Source organism: Hemicordylus capensis, chromosome 3, assembly GCF_027244095.1.
Source record: "Hemicordylus capensis ecotype Gifberg chromosome 3, rHemCap1.1.pri, whole genome shotgun sequence".
NCBI lineage: Eukaryota > Metazoa > Chordata > Lepidosauria > Squamata > Cordylidae > Hemicordylus > Hemicordylus capensis.
Genome location: NC_069659.1, coordinates 218,222,469 through 218,237,521, shown reverse-complemented (window position 1 = coordinate 218,237,521; position 15,053 = coordinate 218,222,469). Strand labels below are relative to the sequence as shown.

Genomic DNA, 15,053 nt, shown 5'->3' with positions numbered 1-15,053 from the left:
GGCAGGTTGCCAGGTGGGTAGAAAAGATGTGGGATGTGGAGAAACAAGCTGAGAAAGTTTCCCAAAATGTCTCCTTAAGAGGAGTCCTGAGATTTTCTACTTTGGATGGATTTCTCCACATCTCATGGGCCCATCAATGTGGTAGAAAACTCACATATATTCCTCAACAGCATGGATGTTGAGGAATAGAACTCCATGATGCTTGCAGCAGGGGCCTTAGATGGCTATTTCTTTTTAAAAAAATGAAACATTAATGGAAGTAAAAGCCAAGCACACCACAGGAACAGAAGCAGCAAACCCCACTGGAGCAGCCCATCATGGCCTTGCAGAACACCCACCCCACTGCCTTGGCCACTGCCCCACAGAAGGTGGTTGAGCTTGGCAGCGGTTCCGCTCACTGCTCAGTCCACAGCAGTCTGCAGCAGGAGCTGATGACCCTCATGATGTCTGGAGGGAGAGGAATCTCTGCCTTTTCTGAGTCAGACAATCTGTTTGAATGAATTGGGACTGTTAATGGAGCAGCTGGAATGGTATAAACTGAATTTGGAGTTTCCCAGTGGCTACCTCTTCAACACTCCCACTGTCAAATTCCTCACCCCCCTGCTACCACCTCAATGTGTATCTGTAGGGAAACATCTGTCTAGATATCCCCAAGGACAATGGTTGGTCCTCTATTCCAGACCATCCTGTTTTCCATCCAGAGCCTATTGGGAGAGCCCAACATTGAAAACCCCCTGAACATGGATGCTGCAAAACTCCAGAAGAACCAGCCAAACTACAAGAAATGCCTTCACGAATCATATGCTAAGCATATGAAGAGCCAGGGGACCCAATCCACCCTCCTCCACTGTTCCTGCCTCCTGTGTACACCCTTGGGGTACATGTTCTTTCCTTCCCTCTCCTATTTCCCTCTGTCTTTGTGTGCTCTGAATACAAATGCCACACTTTATTATAGATTACTGTTAAATTTTATATGATATTTTGTCCTGCTGGTTGATGTATACACAAACATGTTTTTGTTGTTCCTTAATATATAAATGATGCAAGATGGATACATCAGTGGCTATTGGTATGGCAGCTAATGGGACTTTCATATATGTATACAGAACTACAACATTAGGGTGGCTTTGTATGATCTACCTACAATTAAGTTGGTGAGAACCTCTGTTTCCCAGGGAGTGTGGACTCCCAGCGGGCATGTTGTCAAACTCTGTTTCCCTCTGCCTGACTTCAAATCTTGGTTACAGAAGTGGGTTGGAAGTTGGGCAGAGGGTTCAGAAAAGGGAAGTAATGGGTTCAGAGGATACATCTTCTGGGAGTGTGCACTCCTTGGGAGCCAGAGAGGTTCCCTCCAACTTACTTGCCAGCAGATCATGTGAAGCCAGCCTTTGAATACTTGATGCCCAGGGCAAACAATACAGGATATCCATTACGTTCATGCTCTGCTTGCAGGCTTCCAAAAAGCATTCATCTGTCCACTGTTGAAAACAGAATATTGGACTGGAAGGACCTTGGTTTGCCACACGGGACAATCCTTAAATTATTTTAGTGTCCTGAAATGGCATCTACACAGAAGCTCTGAATTGGGATTTTTAAAAATGCAAACTCTTCCACTTTTGTTGTTTTGAAAACATGGTACATTTAAATAGGCTTGTTGTACAGCTGGTCCCTCTTTTATTTGTAGGTAGCTGCTTCATTCAGAGCTGTTGTTGGCTTTGTTCTCAGCTGCTGGAAGCTGAGCAGAAGGAGGCAGAACAATTAAGATTGTTAAATGTTTAATTACAATTCTATCCTCCCCCCTTCCCTCAGTTTCACTCCTTCTATTCCCTTTCAGGTGTGTCTTAACAGCAGACTAGTATCATCTACTACTTGTACTTAAATGGATCATTTTTACATTCATTGCGTGAAAGAACTGTCAGTTGCGGGCTTTTTTAGTTCAGGAAACTGTGTTATATGGCATGGAGGTAGTGTTAAGCTGTTTACTGGGTTGGAATCTGAGAAGTGGATTATTTCTTTTAGAAAAGAAATGGAGTGACCAGCGGATGGAGCTTTAGTATATTATCCTAATCTGCTTTAATTTGCATAGATGTACAGGTTCTGCAGATGGGTTATGCTAAATATATTTTGAAAGCGAAAGAAGCAAATTTAATTGAGGCAGGTCTCACGATCCGTGAGACCCGCTTTTGTTAAAACTGCGGGGAGAGCGGGCTAAGCCCGCTCTCCCCACAGACGAGCAGGCAGGGAGCCCTGGGCGACCGGATCGGCCGCCCACACAATGGCCGGCTCCGTGACGGAGCTGGCGGGGGGTGAGGGCAGCAGGGGCTGCATGGCCCCCACAAGCCCCAGTATGCCCTGCACAAGTGCGCAGGGCATACTGGGGAGACCCCCGAGCCGGGAGGCGGCTTTTCGCCTCCCAGCTGGGGGGCTGCTCACGAGCCTAAAAAGCAGGTTTGCTGGAGCGCTCGCTCCGCAAACCTGCTGTTTAGCAGGGGTTCTCAAGCGGGTTACTCACTCAAGAACCACTAGGCTCGGCTGCGAGCCTGGTGGTTCTTACGACCAACAAAAATCGGGCTAGGCTCTCCTAGCCTGATTTTTGTTGGTAGTGAGAATCGCCCCATTGTCTCCCTCACCCCCACCCCAGATTGTTTCAGAATTATTATATACTACCAAAATGCTCATTCTTATGATGGACAGGGAATGCAGGAATAAGGGTCCTACATACTGTAAGGTACTACATGGTGAATTACTGAATCAGCTGCAAGATCCATGAAATGTGGGAGGTTGACCACAGGTATTGGAGATCAATTTTTGTCCCCAAGTAAGGTCATTCACATGACCATTTGGGATGGGCCTAGGGAGGGTGGGGAAAGGAAGGCTCCTACCTACCCTCTCCCCACATGACCAGCACTCCTTCCTCAGTGCCACAGCTTGTGTGCCCATACAACAAGCAGCATGCCAATGCAGAGGCCAGGGGGAAGAGTGCCCCAGCTTCCACGAATATCACAATACACTGTGAGAGCAGCAAGGCATATTGTGGCCATTCTAGAGGCCAAGACACACTTTCCCCTGGTCTCTATGGTATCACAGGCTGCTCGGGCAGGATTAAAAAAAAATGCAGAGTGGAGAATTGTGCTCACAGCAAGGCGTTCCTTAGAGAGCACTGGTGGGGTGTGAGGCCTGGGGCAAATCAGCCAGTGTGGGGCCCCCTTCTAGTTCATTTTAAAGGCAGCAACAAAAGCAGGACCCAGGCAATCATCCTGCTTGCCCTGCCCCAAGGACTGCCCTGCTCACACCCAGGTGTTCTTGAAGTAGCAGTGTTTCTATTGCTGAAGAAATAAAACACTGTTCAGTTTGAGAAGTGGCTTGTTTCTTTGGCACTGGGAACTACTGCATGAGAAACAATGCTCCAGCGGCAAACGTAGTTCTCCCATGCATGTACGTAAAAATTGCATCTTTGAATGCTGACCTGTGCTCTCCTTGTTGCTTATTTATATTTTTAATCCAGCTGTCTACAAGACTGTATCACTGTTGTCACAACCACAGGAGCTGCGCAGGAAGGAAGGAAAAATACAACAACAGGCAATGGGGAGCTGGCTTAGCTCTTTCCTAGTTGAGACATTAAGCTCTCTTGAGTTTAACCTTAATTTATGGAATTAACGGCGACAAGATGCTCCAATGGCCATCGGCTTAGAGATATATCATGGACTTAGATATATCAGTGGCCACTAAACATGGTAACTCAACAAAACCTGGGTAGCACTTGCTGGGGAGTCACATCATAGAATAATTATTGCTTTCATGATTTGCTTGTGGGCTTCTATCTGGTTCTCCACAGTGAGAAACATGATACTGGTCTAGATGGGGTGATCCATCAGAGTTCTCCATAATGGCTAGGCTCAAGGATTACAATTTATAAGCCCAAAGCCAGAAGTCTAGGTCTAGGAGTGTTTTTTCAGGGAGAGCAAGGCCTCACATTGAGGTCTCAGGATGTGTTGGTGGGACCAAGATCAGGTTGCCCAGTCACTGAGGGCTGGTGGGTAACACAATGGGCAGGGGTTTGAAAGCAGGGAAGGCTTGAGAGAGAGCTCCCTCAGGTTCAAGGTTTTGGAGAGCAGAGCACATGCTCTGGAACCAGAGTCAGCAGCTAAAGAGGAGCTACTGTTCCAGCAGGGTGTGATGGTTTGAGGCAGGCTTATAAAGGCTGTTACTCTGGAGCTGTGAGCTTCCTTGTTAGTGGTGGCAGATAGGTTCAGTCTCTCCCTTGATTCTTAAAAGTTCACCTACTTCCAGGTAGGCCTTTTGTGGCAATCCTGGCTGTACTGCCAGGCAAGCACTCTTGCATTGTCCCTGTAGCTCTGTCCAGGCTTTGCAGTGGTGGTAAGCATGTGGACTGGGACCCTCCTCTGGGTCTGAGTCTGGGGTTGGCTCCATGGGAACTGGTTTGAATGTTGCTTTGGGGTCTGCCTCTTCTTTGGTGTCCGTCTCAGGTGGACATGAGTGGATCATGACACCTGATGGAACACTGGAACACACGTTTTATGGGACTGCTCTTGTAGGCTGTCCAGGAATTTCAGCTGGTCCAAAACATGGCAATTAGGCTGTTCACTGGAACTAGCTGTGAGGAGCACATTATGTCAATGTGAATGGTGCTCCATTTCCATATCATCTAATGAAATCTTGCTCATTTTTCCACTTTTCTGTGGTGGTACCTTCCTTGTGGAATTCCCTCTCTAGGGAGGCCTATGGGACCCATTCTAGCAGGATTTTGGAAGAGTTATGAAAGTTTCTATGTCCTTCCAGGCCTCAATGGGGACTGCAGGGCTGACACAAAGAAGATGTCCCACCATTGATTATATGTATATCCTTACACTGTTGTATTTGTGATTTGATTGTTTTATAAGCTACCTTGGGGCCTCTGGTGGGTCAGTCAGAGAGATACACATGTAAAAACATGTCAAAACAAACCAAAACATAATATGTGTTTGGGCTCTAGCCATTCTTTTGGGAAGTATATACTCAAAGATTTTAGGAACAAAACAAAAGGTAAAGTTACAACTGAGTCCAATGCAAAGTGATGGAACTTGGGAAATAGTTTCCATTCAAACACATCACATCTGTCTATACAAAGCAGTTGAACTAATTAGACAAATAAATACACTTTTCTTGTATCTTTAGTTAACATAACTGACAGCCATGTTCCCCTGTGTTTGTAGAAAAACGTTAAGAAGGACTGGGGCTTACATTTAAAAACTTTTCTTCAGAATCCCATGTTGCAAAATGAGCATTTAACTAGGAAAACAAATGTGTGCATTAGTGTAGTCCATGAGGACACAGGCCTGAATACAGGGGCATAGCTATAATTGAGCAGATGGGTACAAAGAACCTGGGCCCCCGAGCTCCTGAGGGCCCCCAGCTCCACCCCTCCCTATTTTCTTCATTATCTCCCTCACTCTGAGGTCCCCCCCCACGGGGAGAGGGGCGAACATGGGCCGCCTCTCCCTTAGTGACACCCACGCCTGAATATCTGCACAAACAGGGACCACTAGCATTGCCAGAGTCTTTAGTCTAAGATTCAAGGTCAGAATCAAAAGTGGCCATCCAAAACTGTCATTCACTGATTAGGGTTGAAGTCAAAGAATCTGTTCAAAGTGAGCAGGATGAATGTACCTGAGGAAGGAACCAGATCTGACATAAATGCATTTATAACTGGGAGAACCAAATGGGTGTCTGCAGGTAAGAACTTGAAGTTGATAGCACTGCCTCTTTCAACTTTTAACCTCTAAGAGACAGCATAGTGTAGTAGTTAGAGTGCTGGACTAGGACCAGGAAGACCCGAGTTCGAATCCCCATTCAATCATGAAATTCACTGTGTGACTCTGGGCCAGTTGTGTATCTCTCAGCCTAAACTACCTCACAGGTTTGTTGTGAGGATAAAAATAATAATGTACACTGCTCTGAGCTGCTTGGAGGATATAAGTGTATAAAATAAAATAAAATAAAATAAAATAAAATAAAATAAAATAACTTCCTCTCAGCAGGAAGTTTAGAGTGTCTCACTACATGGGTGCCAGCATATGACCAGAACAGCACACCTTGCAGACCCAAGACTGCTGTTTACTAGTGGTGTCTGAAAAACAGAATCTACTGGAGGCAGGGGCGTATCTAGGGTGGGGCAGGCAGGGCACGTGCCCCGGGCACCACTTGAAGGGGGGCGCCATTTCTTAAAATTACATTTTTAAAAAAAAATGCCCACCAAAAATAAAATGGCTACCGCACATGCTCAAATGGCCTCTGTGAAGCCCTAGGACATGCCAGGCCTCGCAGATGCCATTTGAGCATGTGCGGTGGCCATTTTGTTTTCAGCGGCAATTTTTTTAAAAAAAATATTTTAAAAAATTGCCACTGCACATGCTCAAATGGTCTCTGCGAGGCCCTAGAGGCCAGCGGGGGAGGGGGAACCTTTGCAGACCCCCCCATGGCCTTTAGTAGGCCCCCCAAAGGGGCTACAGGTAAAAAAAATTGAAAAAATTAATATAAGTCCCTGTACACATATTCAGTTTGGCACTATGTACAGAGAATCAGGGTTTGTGAATACTGAGCTGAAGCTTATGAGCTAGGATTGTATTCATTTGCTCTTACTTTGCTTCTTGTGATAAGTGAGTTAAATGTGATGTCTTAATAATCTGGCTATTAATGGTGCGTTTGTCTTTGAATCAGTGAAAAATCCTTTGTATTAAGGCCCACTGGAAGTTTCTTGCTCTCTTTCTCTCATTTTAACTGTCTTTCTGAAATACTAGAATATATTCCAAGCAGTGACATAGTTTACTCTGCATATCCTTTAATTATTATCAGAGTATCTGGAAAAAGTCAAATTCTCCATTTAATTTTAAAACTTATGTAATAGTGATGCTATAATGCATAGTAGAGAATTAGACAGGCACTTCTGTTTAGTTTTCCAAGAACACCTCCACATAGTATTTGGGTATTTCATGAGCCCCAGCATACTAAAATTTGTAGTTTCCCAGCATTTTTTGGCCTGGCTACGTCCACTGCTAAATAGTTTTTGAAATATTAAAAGATTAACGAGCTTGACTTGTATTTTTGAGCTAATATTATGGTAAACTTATCTGAAAGATGGGTGTCAGATGTTTGGACAGGGGGCACAATTTCAGTGCTTGCCCTAGGCACTATTTTCCCTAGATACACCTCTGACTGGAGGTATGCAGGATGGCTCTGTGCTATGATTCCTCTAGGCCTAGCTGTATATAGCAGCACAATCCTATGCATGTTTAAACTCCACTGCATTTAGTGGAGCTTACTTCGAGATAAATCTTACTTCTAGATCCATCTTATTTATTTATTATTTCTCTGTGTAAACTGCCCTGAGCCATTTTTGGAAGGGCAGTATAGAAATCAATCAATCAATCAATCAATCAATCAAATAAAATAAATAAATAAATAAATAAAGTACATAGGATTGTAGCCTTCGTTCTGTTCCTTATACCTGGTAGATGTCTTTTCCTAGGAAACTGTAGAATGTCCTTAGAAGCATATTGTAAGATATATGTAACAGAAGGCCAGTTCAGCTAATACTTTCAACACATGATTAGATTCCTCTACATGTGTTCAAATGAGATCATCTGAATTGTAAAACATACATTCTCTACCCAGGATTTAAATACTAGATATAATGTAGGATTTAGAATGTAGGGTAGTCACTAGCATGTGATTAGTCCCAAATGGCTTGGGACCAGGTTACCTGAGAGAGCGCCTTGCCCCATATGTCCCGACTTGGACCCTAAGATCTTCTTCTGAGGCCCTGCTCTGAGTGCCCCTGCCAAATAAGGTCAGGTGGGTGTCTACTAGGGAGAGGGACATTTTGGTGGTTGCACCCCGCTTATGGAATAGCCTCCCCAGTGAGGTTCACCTGGCTTCATCGCTTGGTTCTCTTAGACACTAGGTAAAGAAAGACCATTTGTTACCTTTTGATTTTTAAATTTGATTTTAAAAACTGGTTGTTCTTTTTAAAAAAGTTTTAAAATTGCTTTCTATTGTATTTTATATTTATCCTAGGGATGTGCATGAGCTGTTCGTGCAGGTGCGGGCAGGGCACGGAGCAGTTCCCTTAAGGAGCAGGTAAGCAGCTCCTTACCTGCTCCACTGCCACCCTGCCGCTTTCCCGGGTGCAGCGCATGCTCAAGTAACGGCCGTGTGCAGCTGCGGTGCTGTTCCTTGCAGCCTGCACATGCAACATCAGCATGCATGTGGCAGCCCTTTGTGTGCTGATGCTGTGTGCACAGGCTGCAGAGAACAGCGCCGCAGTCATGCACAGACTTTGCTAGAACGAGTGCTGTGCCCCAGGGGCATAGTAAGCCATGAAGGGGCCCATGTTCAAGAATTGAAGATGGCCCTCCTCTTTTTTTTGTGGCGCCGCATTTTTTTGTGACATCTGGTCTTTAGTACATCCCAGCTCTCACCCCCTCCCTTATGCTTGCTCATTCACCAGCCCCAAGTTTGGCCTGAAAAGCCAGCTGATTCCTCCTCTCCAACAAAGTTTATCAGAGTCAGAACAGCTTGCTGAGCTGAAGCCATGAGCTCCCTCACTTGCTTACTCACCAGCCCCTCCAGCTTCGGCTGGAAAAGCTGGACCAGCGCAAGGCTCAGGAAGCTGTGGGGTGGGTCCTAGTGGCCAGACATGCTTCTTCTGGGACTCTCAGTGTGGCGGCAGTCCCTCACCTGGCCCCGAGAGTTTAAGAGGGTGTGTCTGCAGCTGGGGAATCCTTGCTCTGTGGTAGTTGTGGGGGTGGCACCGATGGCTCCTTGGGGTAGTGGCCCCTTGAGGGAGGCAGCCCAGCTTCTTTGAACCTGTTTGTACAATGGTGGCTCTACCCCTGCTGTGCCAGGAAAAGTGGCCGGGCAACAGTGGAGCAAGTAAGGACCTGCTTACCTCCTCCTTAAGGGAACCACTCCCCACCCCACCAAACCAGTTTGGCTGCAGGCACCCAAGGCAGTTCAGCACTTCCCAAAAGCTGTGCTGAACTGGCTTGAGCACATCCCGGCTAGCAACCACTTCTTCTCTCTTTGTACTTCTTGCAAGCTTTGCAATGAAAATGGGGAGAGGAACTCCTTGTAAAGTTTGCAATCGTCAGATTGGCCCCAAAGAACTACTCTGATGGAGACAGCAGGGAACATCTTGGCATTTCAATAATCTGCCGCCTAAAGTGATTGTCTCACCTTGCTTCATCAAAGGGACACTCCTGTAAATATTAGCCTGCTGAGCCATTAGTTGCTATTAAGAAGACATCAACTAGCATACTCATCTGGATCCTTGCAGGCTGGAATCTGGCCCATGCTTTAAAAAAGCAATAGGCATGGCCATGACAATGAGATGTCTTTGCAGGCATCCTCCACCATTTCTTGTTGTGTGCTGCCTTAAGTTTACCCTAATTAATTATTGCCCCCAATCCCCATGTGTCTCCACTTTACAAGAGCTATTTTGTCCCAGTATCCTGTTCACTTGGTCTAAAAAAGAGCCACAATATGAAACACAGCTTTGCATTGCATGACATTGATATGAGTTTCCCCTCATATCTGAGGAAGCAGAGTAATTAATCCCCAACAGAGCACTGCTGTTTTGGAGATGCCATAATCTCTGGTGTAATTCCCTGCAGGGACTTTTACACACAGCAGGCTTTACTTCGAATTTACTGGGAGGCTTTACTGTGAAATCAAAGTTGTCCCCCCAAAACAATGCAAATAGTGGATTTTTTTTAACCCCCTGATATAAATTGGGCTCTAACGTGCAGTGAAAATTGTGAGTGAACTGCTCCCCGATAACTCACAGGGACTTCTCACAGCTGATATGTGAACGCACCCCCTTCATTCCTGAGGAGATGTGAGTTAAAGGGCTTTAAAAGCCCTCTGTGAAAAACTTCCAGGTGTCTTTTCAGTCCATTTATTATCAAAGCACTCACCATCAGCTCCTTTTCCAGAGCTGATGGAACAATAAATACCAAGGAACGGAAATGTATCTTTATTCGAGACATTTTAATAAATAATCTTTATTTTTAAAAAATCAGACATGATGTCAGGTACATTGCTTTACAACAACTATTTTTATTGTAGTTTGTCAAGATTTCATTTCCTTGGTTGAAATGTAATGAAAACCTTGAAAATTACAATGTCAGGGCAGTAATTCTTAGTGCTCTGTTTCTAAAACAGGAATCACCTTTTATGATTTGCAATGAAGGTTTCTGAAAAGAGCAAACGACAAGATGTGGCATGAATGAAATGGAAGGATCCATCGATTGCTCCCTGCTGTCCAGAGCCATAGGCTGAGCATTCCATGCAGTATCCTGTAAACAACAGGCTAGGATAGGAAACTGGGTCTCTGGGCCCTATCCACCCCAGCACAGTACTTCCAGTGACTGTTGCTGGTGTGTGTCTTATGTTTCCTTTTAGAATGTGAGCCCTTTGGGGACAGGGAGCCATTTTATTTGATATTTCTCTTTGTAAACCGCCCTGAGCCATTTTTGGAAGGGCGGTATAGAAATTGAATTATTAATTATTATTATTATTATTATTATTATTATTATTATTATTATTATTATTATCTATCGAGGTCCCTTGCATTTTACAGTGGGCTCTCAATATAGCTCCTTATCTCAAGGGACATGGCCTTATTATGCACCTCAGCTGCTTGCTTCCACAGAAACTTAAAACACAAGCAAAGAATCAGTTCTACCAGTTTAGTGCACTAATGTTTCTTTGAGATTTAAATGAATATTGGTGTCTTCAAGAAAGGAAACACAATTCATTCACTACCAGTATGTGTTCTTAATCTTGTGATTTTGATGCTCATGACTAAATTAGTGGGTGACATGGGGAGAAACTGTTCAAAATCCAGCTGAGCCACTTCATATGGAGTAGCTGCAAAATTCCTTGGAATCAACTGAAGAGATATGAATGTGAATACGATGGTTATTTTTATAGTTCATATGTCACACAGAAACTTGGTTAAAGCTGAGCTCCACATAACATCTGAGATTCAGACATATGTGCTTCCCCCTCCATCCCTACATTGTCCACTTCCTATCTAGATTAAAATAAAACCAAGATTGGTTCGTGATGTTTGAACTCATCAGTCTCTGAACTGACCAGATAAGCCTAAATATTTATAATAAGCCAAGATCTGTAACTTAATTCAAACCTTCAATTCAGAGCTCAGTATATTTGAAGTAGGTAGGCTAGAATAAACCAAGATTGGTTGATTTTAACCTAGATGGAAGTGGATGATAGCATGGGATAGGAGCAGGGAAGACACATGCCACTGAGGCTCAATGTTATTGTCTGGAGCCCAGCTTTAATTGAGGTTCCACATGACAACTGAACTGGTCCAGAGATTGGAATCCAAATTTAAAGCAAATGCGCGTAGAAGTTGCTATGTTTTGGAGATCTTATGTAGGCACATTTCTCCAGTTTTCAGATCTTATGAGTCACAAGCATCCAGAAACACTGATTAATTCCCTGAACCCAACATATTAGCTAGGATAGCTACATTAATTGGATGGATCAAGCCCCCATCTGGATCTAATTGGTATATCCAGCTAATGAGTGATAAATTTGTGTTATGGCATATTTAAAAAGGCTGGTTTATTTTTAGTGTACTGGGACATATGGGATGCTTACAACTCAAATTAAAATGGTGTGCCATATTTTCACATTGATCAGACAGCTGTAGTTAAAGAGATTATTCTTAGACTCCTACCAAGCCAAAAGGGATTCTTTTCCATGCTTTTGTAGGTCTACAAGTGTAGTAGTGATAATTTGGTTATGATGTTACATTGCAAGTTCTTATACTCTAGTGGAATTCTAAATTGAGAACACAACATGTGCTGGAAGTAACCATGTCTTTAAAATGTCTGAATGTTTAGCAGGAGTAAGTGGGTGAAATTATTAGTTGACACTCAGTGGTCAAATTCTGTGCAATGTTTAAGCTTTGGAAGAATTCAGAACAGGTATATACACACATAACTTGTCATTTGCAAGTTTCACATGGATCTGGCACGCCCAAGAGTTCATGGTGTAGTGGTTGGTTGGCTGAAGAGCTATGTGGATAACTGTAGAAGCAATTATCTGAGCAGTCTTGGATGGGGTCACACTCTCCCTGAAAGACAAAGTTCACAGCTTAGGGGTACTTCTGGACCTGACAGTGTCCTTGGAGGCACAAGTGGTGGCAGTGTGCAGGTGTGCCTTTTACCAGCTATGGATGGGATGCCAGCTCTTCCATTGGAAACAATTGAAGTAGTGCCATGTGAGTGTTTGTGTGCTGTTTGTAGTAGCTGCACAACAGTGCTGGAGCCAGCTCACATGCACAGCTGCCCCAGTGGGTCAGCAATGTTGGCATTGACTTGGACAACATGGCCACTGATTTCTGCCAGGCCATCTCATACAGACATGTTTTAGGGCTATCAGGAAGCAGGTTCTCAAAGTTCTGCCCTCAAGTGTTTTTGTTCTGAGAGACAGCTGGCTAGCCTTTCAGGATCTGGAAAGAGATTCAGCCAAGCTTTCTGACAGAAATAACGAGTAGAGTCTCATTTGGCTTGAAAGACAGAGTAGAGGGAAAGCAGCTCCCCTGACAATTTGGACTAGGGGCTCTTCATGGGAAGTGTGAAACTTCATCTCTGGACTTCATAATGCTTCCAGGTAGGAAATGTAAAGCAACATCCCCCATGCTTCCCAACTCTGACCAGCACTGTTGTTTAATTAAATGTTCTGAAAATCTATTTGACATGTAAGGCCTGCAACAAATGGGCCCTTACTTTCCTTTAGACCACAAATGAATAATACAATAATGTTTGGCAGGTGAGAACAACTCAGTGTTGTAAATAATGCTTTTTTGCAAGGATGTGTTTTTAGTCCTATTTTTCTTCTTCTTTAGATACACTTGAGGCCATTTCACACATTGTGCAGCATCAAATCTGAGATTATCTCTGAACATACACTTGACAGAGATCAGGGGAAGTCTTCTCATAAGGAAAATAAAGCAGTCACCTCAAGCAGCAAATTGTTAAAGTGTCAATGGGGAGGCAGAGTGTCCCCCCACCCACTGCATCGCCTGCCTCACTTGCTGCCCACCTCCATCAGAGCAGCTCTTTGCCAAGAGCCCACCTGAGATGGTCCTCTGCTGTTGCCTTTTAGGAACACAGGAAGCTGCTATATAGTGAGTCAAAACTTTGGTCCATCTAGCTCAGTATTGTCTACACAGACTGGCAGTTACTTCTCCAAGGTTGCAGGCAGGAGTCTTTCTCAGTCCTAACTGGAGATGCCAGAGAGGGAACTTGGAACCTTCTGCATGCACACATGCAGATGCTTTTCCCACAGTGGCCACATCCCCTAAGGGGAATATCTTACACTGCTCATACATGTAGGCTGAATTCAGACATATCACGAAACTGGAGTTAAACGGGGCAGAGGTTGGAAGTGGGTTACGTCTGAATATGTGCAACCACAGTTTGCCTCACCAAATTCCAATTTGAACCTTTGGTTTGCAGTAATGTTCACCACTAAGACCTGAGGTTTGGCCACCAAAGTAATACATCCAAATGTGGACGTCATAACTGCAGTTTTGTGCTGTTTCTGGAACCACAATAATAGAAAGGACCAGAGCGGGGAGGAGGGGTTTGTGTGCTGAGTATATTTGGTGCCCTGCACCAAAGCACATTCCTATCTGGGGTGGATGCCACTGGGGGTGGGGGTGGCAAGTACAGCAGCTGGATGGAGAGCAGCGGGAGGCCAGGAACATATGCTGCCAAGCAATACTTGATAAAGGGGGGGTGGCAGAGGCTCCCAACCTTCCCAGCAATACAAGTCTGCCTGCCCAATGGGGTGTGACCCAGAGGTCACACCTCACCAGGCCGTCCCTGGCTGCATTGATGGTACACATGTGGAGATTTTGGTACCCCTTCCTCAATGGCACGAGGAGTACTTTGGGTGGAAGCACTACTACACCATGACACTGCAAGATGTGGTAGACTTGACAGGGTGGTTCATGGATGACTATATTGGGGAGTTGGGCAGAAGCCATGATACAGCCATTTTCTGGATCTCCGAACTCACTTCAAAGCTCTGCACTGGTACCCAGGTGAACAAAGCACCCATGGAGGTTGGTGGGTGACAGGTGAAGCCAGTGATATTTGAGGACCATGGATACAGCCTGAAGGAGTGGATTGTCACCCTTTATCATGCCCTGGAGAGGAACTTCAACCACAGGCGCAGTAGCGTGAGGATCATGGTTGAGCAGGTGTATGGGAGGCTGAATGCCTGGTGGTGCACCCTCTACACCTGGCTAGCTGTTGAGAAGGATCTTGTGCCCAACATGATCATGGCCTGCTGCATCAAGCCCAATATATGCAAGTCCAGTGGAGTCATCATGGTGGAGGAGCCTGTGGACCTGCCCACACACCCTGAGGGTGGTGGTGGTGGGTGCCTGGAGGAGACAGGGGTGCTGTCCCTTTAGGCCCTGTGGCCCTGGTCCTGAGGTTAGTTGGCAACAGCAGGGAGGTGCAGGTGGTGAGAGTTGCCTTCACAAGACTGCCTGGAAGCATCTTCCTATGGCTCACTGACAAAGTGGGCAGATGCGTGGGGTCAGAAGGGTGCACTGCCTTTTAACCCATTGATGCTAGCATAGGGTCTTTGCCTGCATCTGTGGCAGAAGCAGGATCAGAGATGGCAAACACCTGCCCCCACCTTGCTAATGAAAGGGCTGACTGTGTATTACTGTCAAACCAAGTTAATGGGTATTTTATGAAGCTGGTGTGTTTCTTTCCAAATGCAAGTGCAAAGCTCCCCCTACACAGACCTGGCCAGTGCCAGGGAGGGTGATAAGAAGTTTGGGGGGTTGAATGGGGCAGGGGAAAACATGGGACTCCCTGGAGAGTGGCAGGGAGGGTGACGAGCACTTTCAGGGATTGGATGGAGATGGGGAGGACATGAGGTGCCCCACCCAACCCAGCCCCACACTAAAACTTGATGTGTACAGCCCAGGCTGCACT

At 45.2% G+C, this 15,053-nt stretch overlaps 1 pseudogene; it reads left to right on the top strand.

The window, feature by feature from the left end:
• Positions 1 to 317: 317 nt before the first annotated feature.
• On the top strand, positions 318 to 14,518 carry LOC128350561 (ubiquitin-conjugating enzyme E2 C-like; annotated as a pseudogene).
• Positions 14,519 to 15,053: the final 535 nt, after the last annotated feature.